Consider the following 14,759-nt stretch of genomic DNA (forward strand, 5'->3'; position numbering starts at 1 on the left):
AAGACTCACTATCTCACAGTTTGGTTTTTTTTTTTTTTTTTTTTTTTTTTTTACAAAATTGCAAGAAAAAAGTCAGAATTGTGAAATAAAAACTGTGAATTGTGAGTTTTTCTCTCACATTCAGAATTCCATGGCAGAAACAGGATTTTTATAATAAAAAAAGAAATTCAAAAAGGAAAGATCCCTCTCCGAGCACATGAAAAATGCACAGAAACACTTACGTACACACACCCAGATTCATCTTTAGTGTCATGTACACCACGTCAGAAAAAGAATTAGCCTCTTCCCCTACTTTCATTCAAGGCCATCTATGATCCCATCGGGAGACTGTTTCCTATTGGGCAGTCCAGCCTTTGGTTTTATAGTCAGAGCTCATAAAACACGAGCAGAGGGGAACGGGGAGTGACTGTCTGCCACACTTACATCAAACGTGCTGCACTTGGCTGAAGAGGTTCAGCGCTCTGAGAAAACACTGAATGAAGTGCAAGCCGATGTTGTTGCACGTAAATCAGAGACGGAGCCTCGCAGAGACAAGACTTTTAGTCCTCTGAAAGATTTATACAGCTAAACAAAGAAAGACATAGACCCTACAGTCTTTGTTCAGCTAAGAAAGAATGTATACGAAAGTATACTTAGTGGAGCTTGTTAATGCAGCCCTCACTACTGCTCATACTCAAGGTTAAGCAATCAAACTTAATTGAAATGAAAACTGGACAAACAATGGAAAATGTAGGGGCAAAAAAATCCCATAGGAACCAAGACTTATGTTTGTTAAAATATGTTTGTTTTTTTACTGTCAAATACTGTTTAAAGTTTATATAAATCTATCATTGCAGTTTCCGTTGTCTTACAACGGTGCAAAAACTTTGCTCCATTCCGTTACGCCTACTTGTTTTTTTGTTTTTACATGTTTGATCTGCATTTTGTTCTCTTCCACAAGCAGAAAGTCACAGAGAGGCATGAAGGATATGAATCTGTGTTTGAGCAGTCTTGGCAAAGTCCCCCACACTCCCAATCATCCCTGTTCCAAGAATAAAACAGCACAAAGCAAACTGGGTTCAATTCATTTTTCACTTGTATCTGATTCAAAGAGCAGCTGTTCATAAATATGTCTGCATTCTCCAGGGTTTGCAGGAAGACAGGGCTTTCACTGTTATGTTAGTTTTGATTCCCCCTCCAACTATAGGGGCTTGAGAGTGTTTTTCCTGCTAGAAAAAAATGTTTAATCTATGTATCATTTTCCAAAGCCTGTGCAAGCTTGCTAAATGCAGAAGCATCTTTGAAGACTATTGCATGAGTAGCCAAATGCATGTCTTAAAAACACAAGCAGCCTCAGCCCATTAATCAGTCAGATTAATCGCAGAGAAAACCAAGGAAGAGGTTCCTTAACCCTTTCCAGCAGAGGTTGTTGTCAGAAAATACACATGGCAAGGTTAGAGGATTCATCAGATCATAAATCACCACCTTCATCCAACTATTTCATACTAACCTTTTCCTTACAAGGGCCTCATTTGTTTCAGCTTCCTTCTACACGTCACCAGAACTGCTGTCAATCATCTTAGAAACACTTGCTCCCTTTAGGCTTGGATGGACTTGAGTGATCTCTGGCAAACTTGCCTATAAAAGACAAAATGATTGACAATGAAACATGATTCTTTCTGTTAGACCAATAAAGATGTGTCCACATAATTTTTAGATCCATCTTTTCACACTGAGGACAACTGAGGGACTCAGTATGCAACTATTACAGAAGGTTCAAATGCTCACTGATGCTCCAGAAGGAAAAACAATGCATTAAGAGCCAGGGGTGTAAATTTTTGAACAGAATGAAGATGTAAATATTATATAATTTTTATTTAGTAAAGCCCTTCAGAATTTACAGAAGATACTTACATGTTTTTCAGTAGACAAAATAAGTTACATTTACCCTAATCTTCAAATTCCAAAAGTTTTCACCCCCTGGGGAAATATGCATACAAGTCCCTCAGTTCTCAAAATCATACAATCATTGCTAGAAAGTGTTCAAACAAACAAAAATGCTGAAAAGCCAAAGAATTTGTGGGACCTAAAGGATTTTTATGAAGAACAGCAGGCAGTTTAACTGTTCAGGAAGAACAAGGGACTCATGAACAGTTATCACTAAAAAAAAAATAAAAAAAAAATAAAAAAAGACAGCTGTGAATCATTCAGGTAACAACACAGTGTTAAGAATCAAGCAAATGTAAAGTTTTGAACAGGGTAATTTTTATAATGAAACTATTATTTTCTCTTGTGGACTACATGTAAATGTCTTTTATGTGAAATATCCTATTTAGGTCAGTACTAAATAAAAAAAAATAACATTTTGTATGATCCCTCTTATTTTGGTAAAATAATTAACAATTTTGCAGATTGAAGCATGTGTGCTTCTGACCAATGACTGGCTGTTGTAAAATCTGTTGTCATGGTAAATAGTGCTGGCTATTTGTTTTTCAGACAGGTGCATGTGAAATCCATATCTCAAAACAACTAGGGGGCATCTGTGAAAGCAATCCTGAAAGAGAAGAACAGAGAAGAAAGTGAATGTCCACAACGTGAACACTCTGAATCAAAAATGCCTGAAGGTGAAGGCCTGGCCTTTGTTCACAAATAACGTCTCGGTTGGAAATGTTGTGCATGATTCATTTTAGGGGCAAAGAGAGCTCTGGGGCTACATGAAAAACGCAATGCTGTAAAACACAGACTTACAGATCTTGACAAGAGTGGGCGGCACTGCAGGTGTCTGCCCAGGGATATACTGTAAAGTGCCCTAAAACGCGCACGTAGGAGTCACAGAAAGTTCACAAAAATGAAATCTCCCTTTAAAATCTGAATGATATACAGACCAAATGTTTATGTATATATACACAGTTGAAATCGAAAGTTTACATACACCTTGCAGAATCTGCAAAATGTCATTCATTTTACCAAAAAATAAGAGGGATCATACAAAATGCATGTTATTTTTTATTTAGTATTGACCTGAGAAATATTTCACATAAAAGATGTTTACATATAGTCCACAAGAGAAAATAATAGTTGAATTTATAAAAATGACACTGTTCAAAAGTTTACATACACTTGATTCTTAGCACTGTGTTGTTACCTGAATGATGCTTTTTGTTTAGTGATGGTTTTTCATGAGTCCCTTGTTTGTACTAAACACTTAAACTGGCAGCTGTTCAGAAAAAATCCTTCAGGTCCCACAAATTCTTTGTTGTTGTTTTTTTAAGCTTTTTTGTGTATTTGAACCTTTTCCAACAACTGTATGATTTGCAGATCCAAATGAGGACAACTGAGGGACTCATATGCAAATATAACAGAAGGTTCAAATGCTTACTGATGCTCCAGAAGGAAACAAGATGCATTAAAATTAAAGCGTAAATGTAACTTATTTTGTCTACTAGGAAACATATGAGTATCTTCTGTAGCTTCTGAAGGACAGTACTAAATAAAAATATGATATTTCAGCAAAAATGTACACATCCTCATTCTGTTCAAAAGTTTTCACCCGGCTCTTAATGCATCGTTTTTCCTTCTGAAGCATCAGTGAGTGTTTGAATCTTCTGTAATAGTTGCATATGAGTCCCTCAGTTGTCTTCAGTGTAAAAAGATGGATCTCAAAATCATATAGTCATTGTTGGTAAGGGTTCAAATACACAAAAATGCTAAAAAAAACAATTTGTGGGACCTGAAGGATTTTTCTTAAGAACAGGAGGTAGTTTAACTGTTCAGGACAAACAAGGGACTCATGAACAACTATCACAAAAAAGAAAGAAAAACAGCTGTGAATCATTCAGGTAACAGTATATACACAGCACAGCTAAATGTGACAGTTATATTTGCCTTATGTGACCATTGTTTTAAGTAAAATTAACTTTAAGTAAAAAGTTTTATGTTTTGTAAATGTTAAATTAAATGTAAAAAAATAAATAAATAAATAAAAGACTGGTTTTCAATTTTGCTGTAAAGTTAAATGACTAATTACTAATTTTATCATCAAAAAAAAACAAAAAAAAAACATTGTAAGCCGCAAGGTGCATTTAATCGCTATTAATGTGCATGTTTTAATGTTTCTAGGTTTACGTTAGATTTAGTACTACAGATTTTCAATTAGTGTCAAACTTTTTTACCCTACTGTATATGAAAATTTGATTTCTAATGTACTTTCATGCTTTTTAAGAAAGTGACAAGTTAAAAAGGAGAGAATATTTACATTACTGAAACAGTTTGGTTTGGATAAAGGCCAGAAGAAACATGATAACCAACCTAGAAATGATCAAGGGCCCATGTGCCATGGAAATTAAAATAGAAAAAGAGTAAAAGAGAAGTGTCAATTAAAGCTCTTGTGACCATTTAAAAACCTCTTGTGTGTGTTTTTATTCCATGTTCAGTAACTTTTGTATCCTGTGTTGTGCTTGCGGTGTATGGTTAGCCTGCAGTTAGTCATTAATTGGCACGTGCACATACAAAATTCAGCCCTCCACACTGGGGGTCTGACCTAACTCCAGCTGTGAATCAATGCAGCAAGTGGGAGAGGTTCAATAATGCCTCATCATGGTGGTTTCACTGCCATATTGATCTGTAGTGCCACAGATGCTCTGTGGTGAGAGTTTGAGCCCACGTCAGCTCTCAAATGCCACGAAACTCACTTGCTTTGCAAGATTACTCTTTGAAATGAATGCACAGATCATCCACACATGTTTAAGAATGATTTAAGAAAGAGTTCACACACAAAAAAAAAAGATATTCTGTCATCATTTGCTCACCCTCTTGTCATTCCAAACACTTCTGTGTAAAACACAAAAGGAGATGGTTTAGAGAATGATTATTCTGATCTTTTCCATTCAATGAAATTAAATAGAGACTGTTAAGCTCCACAAAAATATGCTATAATCAAAGTTTCCTGAGGGAATATGTGACCCTGGACCACAAAACCAGTCATAAGGCTCATTTTGAAACTGAGATTTGTACATAATCTGAAAGCGGAATAAATAAGCTTTCCATTGATGTAATGTTTGGATAGGACAATATTTGGTTGAGACACAACTTATCTGGAATCTGGAATCTGAGGGTGCAAAAAAAAATCTAAATATTGAGAAAATCGCCTTTAAAGTTGTCCTAATGAAGTTCTTAGCAATGTATATTACTAATTAAAAATTACGTTTTACGGTAGTAAATTTACAAAATATTTTCATGGAACATGATCTTTACTTAATATCCTAATGATTTTTGACATAAAAGAAAAATCAACAAATTTGACCCATACAATGTATTTCTGACTATTGCTACAAATACACCTGTGCTAATTATAACTGGTTTTGTGGTCCAGGGTCACGTATGATAGCTTTGAGTCATTTAAGTAGTTGAAAATCTTGGAAGTCTAGCTTGACAGCCATGGTCATCAATCACCTTCACTGTTTGAAAAAGAAAAGCTTGGATATATAAAAAAAAAAAAGTCATACAGTTTCACAAGACATAAGGATGAGATGACAGTTTTTTCATTTTAAGGTAAACAATTCCTTTAACTTTCCCAGGCTTTTCACACTAAATTACATTTTAATTAAGACAATAAAACACAGTTGACCTAAAAAGAAAATTGCAACACACTCCCTCTATACATTAAACCCTCTAATAAGGCTGTAAATGCAGATTTAATCCTTTGGCATCATAAATTATTATTTCATATAAAACTTCCCATGATAACTGACCCTATTAGGGCACATTACATATTGAGTCGGCTGTACATCGCAGTAGGAGGTTAAGTACAGCTCTATGTCCTATTTTACAGCAGCCCAGGCCTGGCTCAGATAGGCTGTTTCATGATTAATCAAGCAAATGAGGTTAATTGCAGCCATTGTTTAACAATGCCCTACCCCCATTATTGTATTGTTTGTGTGGCTTGATAAAAACTCAACCTCTCATTTGACAGGTCGATCCCACAGCGGGAAAATAACCTATCAACCAACCCCCATCCCAAACACATATAACAAACATAAGTAACAGTGGATGGTGAACAGCACACACAGTTAGTGGCGACAAACAGGGTTCTGTTAAGGACAGGTTGACACCAGGTCTCTTTGTAAATCAATGGTTTGTTAGTAATAGCCGTAGTGTTTTTATATGGGCTTGAGGGCCGCATTATGAACTAAAGTGTAAACAAATAACCAGGGCTTGGGAGGAGGTGCCTGGATCTTCCCTGGGGCTGTGTCTACATATGGAGGACAGAGGAACAATACTTGTATGTATGCGATAAGATTGAGTGATGGATTTAGACCATTGAATTAAGTTCTGTAGTTTCAGGGCATTCATTAAATTCAGAGGAACCAAATTAATCATTCATAACCATTGAGTCAGACTCTAAATGATGAATATCCCTACATTTAGGATGATGAATTAAAATTTTATTTAATAAAATTTAATTAAATAAATCACTGAAAATTTATATAACAATTTGATTAATATTAAATGTTTAAGTAAAATTAAAAGTTTAAATACAATAAAAACTACAAAAAAAAAAATAAAAATACACTACAATAAATGATTTTAAGTGCAAATATATACATTTTTTAAAAATGTAACAATAAAATAATACAGTAATATATTTAAAATTCAAATATATTTAAAATTTATTTTATATACAGCATTTTATTTTATATATATTTTTAATTAATGCTTAAAGATATAACTACATTTATAATACACTAATATGTATTTAAATGCAAATGCATTTAAAGTATTTTAATAACATTTAAATATCTAACAATAATCATATAAAGTTAATGTCTAAAAATCTAACAATAAAATAATTTACATTTCTTTTTTAAGCGCAAATATATTTAAAAAATTGTGTGTAAAAATACAACAATAAAAATACATTAATAAATGTTTTAAGCACAAATGTATTGGAAGTATTTTTTTCTAATCTTAAAGAATGTAACAAAAAAAATTATACATTAATATATCTTTTTAAGTGGAAATATATTTTGTTTAAAAATACAACAATAAAACAGTACACTACAAAATTATTTTAAGTGCAAATATAAAGTATTCTTCTAATAATGTAGCAATAAAAAATACAGTTACATATTATTTTAAGTTCAAAAATATTTTTGAAAAATTAATGTTTTAAAATATAACAATAAAATAATATATTAATATGATTTTAAGTGCAAATGTATTTAATATGTATTTAATATACAGCATTTTAATATATATATATATATATATATATATATATATATATATATATATACACACACACACACACAACAATAAAACAATACACTAATAAATGGTTTTCTAATAACTTAATAAAATAATACTGTAATATGATTTTAAATTATATTTTAAAATAATTAATGTCTAAAAATATAACAATAAAATAATATACGAATATATGGTTTTACGTGCAAGTATATTTAAAATGTATTTTATATATAGCGTTTTATTTTATAGTATTTTAATTAATGTTTAAAAACAATAAATACATTAATATGTATTTAACTGCAAATATACTTAAAGTATTTATTTTTTAAATAAAAAAATTAACAATAAAATACTACTTTCATAAATAACTTTAAAGTGCAAATATATATAAAATATTTAAAAGTGTTTAAAAATGTATAAATGATAATATATTAGCGTACATTACAAAAAAAAAATATTTTTTTTTATTTATTACCCAATTTCATTTTAATGCATTTTCCAGACAAGATTCTTTATTTTTATCTTTATCTATAACTACTCATCATAAGTAACTCACATCTTTCTATCAATCCATGTGTTTACGACTCAACATATTTTGCTCTTTTCCAACTTACACCAAACACATGAATAAAGCAACTGGGTTTCCTACATGTGAAATCTGATTAAACTCTTAAATGCAATTATTTTAAATGGTTTAAGCTGAAGAGCTCCACTAAAGGGTTAAAGATTCAGACTTGTGATACTGGCGTCCCTGTGGTCACACATTTGGTTACTTTGGCCATGATGTGGCCACTGAGTGGCCAAAAATGAGGCTAATAGATGATGTATGTTGGTCTGTCAGATGGAAAGGCGCCTTGTTGGCAATGTTCATCCATCATGGAGCCCAGCCATCCATTTAGCCTCTGACACTACACGAACCAAACGGCCTAATCCAATTGCTCACACTAAAGGGACAAGTTTAGGGTGATGGGGTGACTCTTCTTAGGGGGAACGGTAGCTCACATTGGACTTTTTTTTTACTTCTTTGTAAAATTTAAAAATGCACTTTATTTAGAAATGTAAAACTTTAATCCATGTGAAAGTGATTATGAACAAATAAAGGCAATCATCTTTTAAATAAAACGTATATCTGAATTAATTCTTGTAAGCAGACCTGCAGATTTGTGCTTAAACACTGTGTCTATAATGAATGTGTGGGTGTGTATAATGATTTGTCCACCTTCTTAATGATGAAGTCAGACCCCATTAGTCTACTGAACGCCTCTGTCTCCTCAGGCACTGGGGTGTCGCCACTGTTTCCCTCTGGGACGGGCGACCTCTGACTTCAGCAGCGTAAAGGTTGTCTCCGTGGGGAACCCTGCAGCTTTGGGGGCATGTTCCTGCTGAGAGAAGAAAGAAGCATGTAAACACACAGTTGGAGATTTCCAGAAAACAGTCAAATGAGATGGTGAAAGTCTTCGTTCCAATCAAAAGCCAATCCCATCCAATACACATCCACCAGTTGTTTTGTTGTATGATTAATCGGTCATGAAATATTGAGTGATTTTATCTTACATCATCAACCTTGCTTTCAAAACACTGATTTAAAATTAATCAGATATACTTAAAAAGCATTAAACTTACATACCCTTTACCCTTTTTTTAATCAATTTAATGCACTTCTCTGAATCTCAGAATTTGACTTTTTTTCAGAATTGTGAGACAAACTCGCTATTGTGAGTTTTAAAGTCAGAATTGTGAGATATAGACTAAAAATGTCAGAATCGTGTGACATAAGCTTGTAATTGTGAGAAGTCAGAACTTGATAAAAATGTGCAATTCTCGCAAATGCATGTGTATCTCACAATTCTGACTTTTCTTGGAATTGCGAGTTCATATCTTTATATATCTCTCTATACATATCTCTGACTTTTTTTGGCGATATAAAATTATATTTTATTTTATTATTATATATTGCGTAATATAAAGTTGCGAGTTATAAAGTCATAATTGCAATATACTCATAACTGCAAGATATAAAGTCAGAATTGCGAGATGAGAACTCACATTTCTGACATTTTTTCTCAGAATTGCATGATATAAACTCAAATGCAAGTTTGTATCTCACAATTCTGACTTTTTTTGCTCAGATTTGTAAGACAAACTTGCAGTTCTGACTTTTTTCTCAGAACTGCAATATAAATAAAAAAACGTCAGAATCGCATGATATAAATTTGTAATTGCAAGAAACAAAGTCAGAATTGGGAGATAAAAACTCACAACACTGACTTTCTTCTCACAAATGCAAATTCGTATCTTGCAATTCTGACTTTTTGCGCAATTGTGAGTTAATATCTTGCAATTCTGACTTTTTTTTCCTCAGAATTGCATGATATAAACTCGCAATTGCGAGTTATTCTGACTTTTATCTCTCAAATGCGAGCTTGTATCTCGCAATTCTGACTTTTTATCTCCTATTTCCAAGATATAAACTCACAATTATAAGTTATAAAGTCAGAATTGCGAGATAAAAACTTGCAATGACTTAGTGACTTAACTCTTACTGACTTATTTCTCAGAATTGCAATATAAACTAAAAAAAGTCAAATTCACGTAATATAAATTTTTAATTGCAAGAAATAAAGCCAGAATCACGGTATTACTTGTAATTGCAAGTGAAGTCAGAATTATGAGATAAAAACTCTCAATTCACTTTTTTTCTCAGAATTGCATGATATAAACAACAACAAAAAAAAGTCAGAATCACGATATAAACTCGTATTTGCGATAAATAAAGTGTTTACGAGATAAAAAATTGTATGAGTTTATATCTCACAATTCTGGAAAAAAATTCAGAATTGCGAGTTTGTATCACGCAATTCTAATTTGTGAGATAGAAAGTCGCAAATACCTTTTTTATTTTTTATTCAGTGGCGGAAACGGGCTTCCATATTTTATTTACAGTTAAGTGCAGGTATGTAAATCTGAGACGAAATGGCTGACGGCACAAACTATCTTTTATTGATTTCATATTTGGCGCTCCCTTCTCATCATCCAGCATGAGTGTTTTAAGCGCTCTGAGAGTCTTGTCAAAACCATATTAATTTTAGTAATAAGTAACAAGTGATTTATGGTGTATTCCTTAGCTGTCAAGCTAAGTGCGGGAAAACACATACAGCGCTGTTATATATGGCAGCCATGATGAAGTCTTTCATTTCAAACTGGTAGGAGCAGTCTTGGAGGCCTTGAGAGCTGTTTATGCTTTGTTTAAAACCCTCTCTCACATTTGTTCAGCTGGGTTGCTTTTCTTGGCATTAAACCATGAGGGCCCGGCACTGCAAAATCCAATTCCCCCTCACCCAGGTCCTCTCTTGGCTCCATTGAGGGTCTGCACCTTGCCAAGAAGAGAGGAGGAAATATGCATATATATAAGTAATGTGAAAAACACATTGTAGTTCTAACTTTAGCATTAGGAAGCATATTTGTTCTGCTCTGACTCTTGTAACAAGCTCTGATGCTGTTGGAGCCCCCCATAATGCATTGCAACATCAGGGGAGTCGATGAGCCTACGGCAAAATTTTTGTGGTTACTTACGGGTATATTACTCTCTGTGGAATGTGTATCTCTTTGTTTCAAGGGCATCTAGTTTGAGATTCATGGAATGGAGGGGTGTGTTGGACATGACTGTAGTCATTAAGTCTAAGTAAACAATGACTCTGTAAGAACGTTGAAAATAAGGGCTCTTCTGTTCATATGATAAGAGGATGTTTATGTAGTATTCATCAAGCTAGGTAATGCAGAGCATGTTGACGACTGATAAACATCTTTGTGGGTTTCTTTTGTTGTTGCTTTTTTTTTCTCTCTCTCATTCGTATGGCACATCTAAATGCATTATTCAGCAGACTGATGTTTGACTCATGGATTAGAAACACATCGACTCCATTTATCCACTCATATAACATGTGGCCTCTAACAAACCCTCAAGGGTTTTCTCTCTCTCCCCTGGGCCATTTTTCTTGCTCACAGCTGAGACTTGTAGAAGTAGATTAGATTTAAACTGATCCAGGCCACAGATGCCCCTTTTCCACCAAGGGTGCCTAAAACCAACTGGTCTCGAGCCAGAAACTGGTAACGTTAGTGTCTGTGGGATCATGTCTGCACCAAATAAAGTTTTAACAACAAAAACATTTCATTCTGGTAAGAATGTTGCAAGACAAAACTATATTGTTTATAATAAAAACACCTGATGCGGAGACAATGCAAAGCAAGCTAAGTCTTATTATTTTCCGCATCAACAAAACTAAATCAAACAATAATAATAAAATATATATAATATTAAAATACTTTTATTCAGCAACGATGCACTGAATTGATCAAAAGTGACAAAAGAAAAATGACACAAAAATATATATTTCAAATAAAGCTTTTAAATTTTCCATACATCAAAGAACCCTGAAAAAGTATCATGTTGCCACATAAAATATTAAACAACAAACTGTTTTGAACTTTAATAATAAAAATAATAATAATAAATATTTCTTGAGCACCAAATCAGCATATTAGAATGAAAGATGTGAGACTGAGACTGAGAGAGAGAGAGAGAGTTTTGTTTAGTTTTGTTTAGTTTTGTCTAGTGCTGTTTAATTTAATTTGGTGTTTTGTTTAGTTATGTCTAGTGTTTAGTTTTGTTTTCTCTAGTGTTCTGTTTAGTTTTGTTTAGTGGTTTGTTTAGTTTTGTTTGTTTAGTTTTGCCTAGCTTTTTTTTAGTTTTGTCTGTTTTGTTTAATTTTGTTTGGTGTTTTGTTTAGTGTTTGTATAGGTTCTGTATAGTGTTCTATTTAGTTTTGTTGAGTGTTTTGTTTGTTTAGTGTTTTGTTTAGTTTTGCTTGGCCTTTGTTTAGTTTTGTCTAATGTTTTGTTTAATTTTGTTTGGGGTTTTGTTTAGCTTTGCCTAGTGTTTAGTTTGTTTTCTCTAGTGTTCAGTGTAGTTTTGTTTTGTTTAGTGGTTTGTTTAGTTTTGCCTAGTGTTTAGTTTTGTTTTCTCTAGTGTTTAATGTAGTGTTGTTTAGTGGTTTGTTTAGTTTAGTTTTGTTTGTTTAGTTTTGTTTAGTTTTGCTTAGCATTTGTGTAGTTTTTGTTTAGTTTTGTTTAATGTTTTGTTTAATTTTGTTTGGTGTTTTGTTTAGTTTTACCTAGTGTTTTGTTTAGTGGTTTGTTTAGTTTTGCTTGTTTAGTTTTTTGTTTAGTTTTGTCTAATATTTTGTTTTTCTTTTAGTGGTTGTATAGTTTTGTTTTAGCATGTTTAGTATTTGATTAGTTTATTCTAGTGTTTAGTTCTGTTTTCTCTAGTGTTCTTTTAAGTTTTGTTTAGTGGTTTGTTTAGTTTAGTTTTGTTTGTTTAGTGTTTTGTTTAGTTTTGTCTAGTTCAGTTTTGTTTTCTCTAGTGTTCTATGTAGTTTTGTTTAGTGTGACGCCACACCGACAGGCATCTGAGAATGGCTCGATTTGAAAAAGGGGATTATTTTTACAGATTAATTAAAAACCACTGCATGGATTTTTATCATTATAGGGTAGATGTGTACACACACTGCCAACACACATTAATGTTAAACAACATGTAAAAGTAAACTTTGCATCCGATGACCCCTTTAAATGATTAAATAATAATAATAATAATAATAATAATAATAATACAAAACAATGTTTATTTTGTATATTATGTGTTCGCGCCTACATATGCTGTACATACTCACCAAACACCAAGACCGCAATTATTGGATCAAAAATACAGTAAAAACTGTATTATTGTGGAACATCATTACAATTTAAATAACAGTTTTCTATTAGAATATATTGTAAAATGTAATTATTAATAATAATAATAATAATAATAATAATAATAGTAATGATAGCAAAGCTGAATTTTCAGCAGCCATTACTCCAGTCTTGATTATAAAATGTTGATTTGATGCTCAAGAAATATTCCTTTGTATTTTTACTCTTAATATTATTATCCACTGATGATCACTGAACAGCTTGTGATTTTTGGACGTTAAAGTGTGTTTTCAAAACATGAAAGACAACAGTCACTTCTTTAAATCCAAATGTCACACATCAGGTGTATTGGTGGCGCCATTTCAGATATAGTGCCGGCATGAAGTGAATCTAAAAGGCGCCAGAGGTCTCACCTATTCTCACGGCTGCTAGTCCATTTGGCGTGACCCAGACTGACGGCATTTATTTCATAGGGGCATCGTGACAGATGATTTGCGAGGACACGTGCACTCAGAGACTGTGGAATGAGAGAACGTGGTGTCCTGGATAGCAGAGGGTAGGTGTCAAAATGTTTATCTACATGGAGAAAACATATAACAAAGCTACATACCACTCTATCCTCAGAGATCCCGAACCGTGTATTATTAACCCCACACGTCATTTTGAAAGAACTGCTGCAAAGCCTTGAATAAATCATCTAGCTCATCAATCCAAACCAGATGAGCTCTGAAGCAGCGGTTGAGTCTTTAAATCAAGCCAATATGAAGTGACATTTTATGTCAGTGCTGAATCAGACATGAGACATGCCCAAAGTCAAGTCTGACACTTCAAGCTTGATCAGAAGAACCCAGAGCAGGTCAGATATGGGTCAACACAGTACACAAAATGAGATCATACAGAATTTCACTGTGAGTCACTGAATGTCATTTTAATTTGGAACATTTCCCCTTAGATGCTAAACGTAATTATTAAATTTGATTATGTTTTTAATAAATTAATTAGTTAATTAATTAAATCCTTTTTAGTGACATGAGAGATAAACATCTTTTCCATATAGTGAAATGTATGATGAGCACAGGCCACTACAGTTCATAAAACCTCTGGGCACTCTTTTTTTTTTTACTTTTTTTTTTATTTCCCATGCTGCTTTAATAAAATAAAATAAAATAAAATAAAATAAATGTTAAATAACAATTTAAAAAATGCTATTTAACATTTAAAAATATTAAAATTTAAAATGTATTAGGTCTGGATTTTAGCTCTGGTTGCTCCCCCCTCCCGATAATAAAATAAAATAAAATAAAATAAAAACACCATTAGCATGACACCTCTGCTAATTTCCACATAATGAATATAATCAACACCTGAACCCCTTAGGAGCTGGAAATCATTTTCCACTGTGTTATTTGGTCATTTGTTTGTTGTTTCTTTTTTCTTCACTTGTTTAAACATCAGAAAAGGAAAGAAATTATGGCTCAGGGGCTTCAGTCCAGCTGCATCTGGTATTTTGTTAAGCTTGGCGCCCACACTGAGGTTGCTAATGGATCAATATCTATGAATTGCATAAGAAAGATTCCCAGACAACATGAAGTAAAGTTCTGGAGCAAATTACACATTGTTTCTTAAAACCACTGCAAATTCTTACTGCACAATCACAGTCAAAGGCACACTTTTCCAAAAGCACTATTATTCCAAAATTAATATTAATAAAAAGCAACTCAAGAAATCAGTCACGGTCAATCACATGACACAGTAGTGTCATCTCAAAATTAGAAACT

General features: G+C 32.8%; 1 long non-coding RNA gene across 1 annotated transcript in view; it reads right to left on the reverse strand.

Annotated features, from left to right (window-relative positions):
* Positions 1-19: 19 nt before the first annotated feature.
* Positions 20-14,759, reverse strand: part of LOC127164540 (uncharacterized) — a 35,713-nt gene continuing 20,973 nt past the window's right edge. Inside the window, exons 3-5 of the long non-coding RNA XR_007827676.1 lie at positions 10,491-10,600; positions 8,447-8,609; positions 20-1,617 (exon numbers count right to left, since the gene is read on the reverse strand). This is a non-coding gene — a long non-coding RNA (uncharacterized LOC127164540). The remainder of the gene's footprint in view (positions 1,618-8,446; positions 8,610-10,490; positions 10,601-14,759) is intronic.

The sequence above is a fragment of the Labeo rohita genome, chromosome 4 (assembly GCF_022985175.1).
Source record: "Labeo rohita strain BAU-BD-2019 chromosome 4, IGBB_LRoh.1.0, whole genome shotgun sequence".
NCBI classification, from domain to species: Eukaryota; Metazoa; Chordata; class Actinopteri; order Cypriniformes; family Cyprinidae; genus Labeo; species Labeo rohita.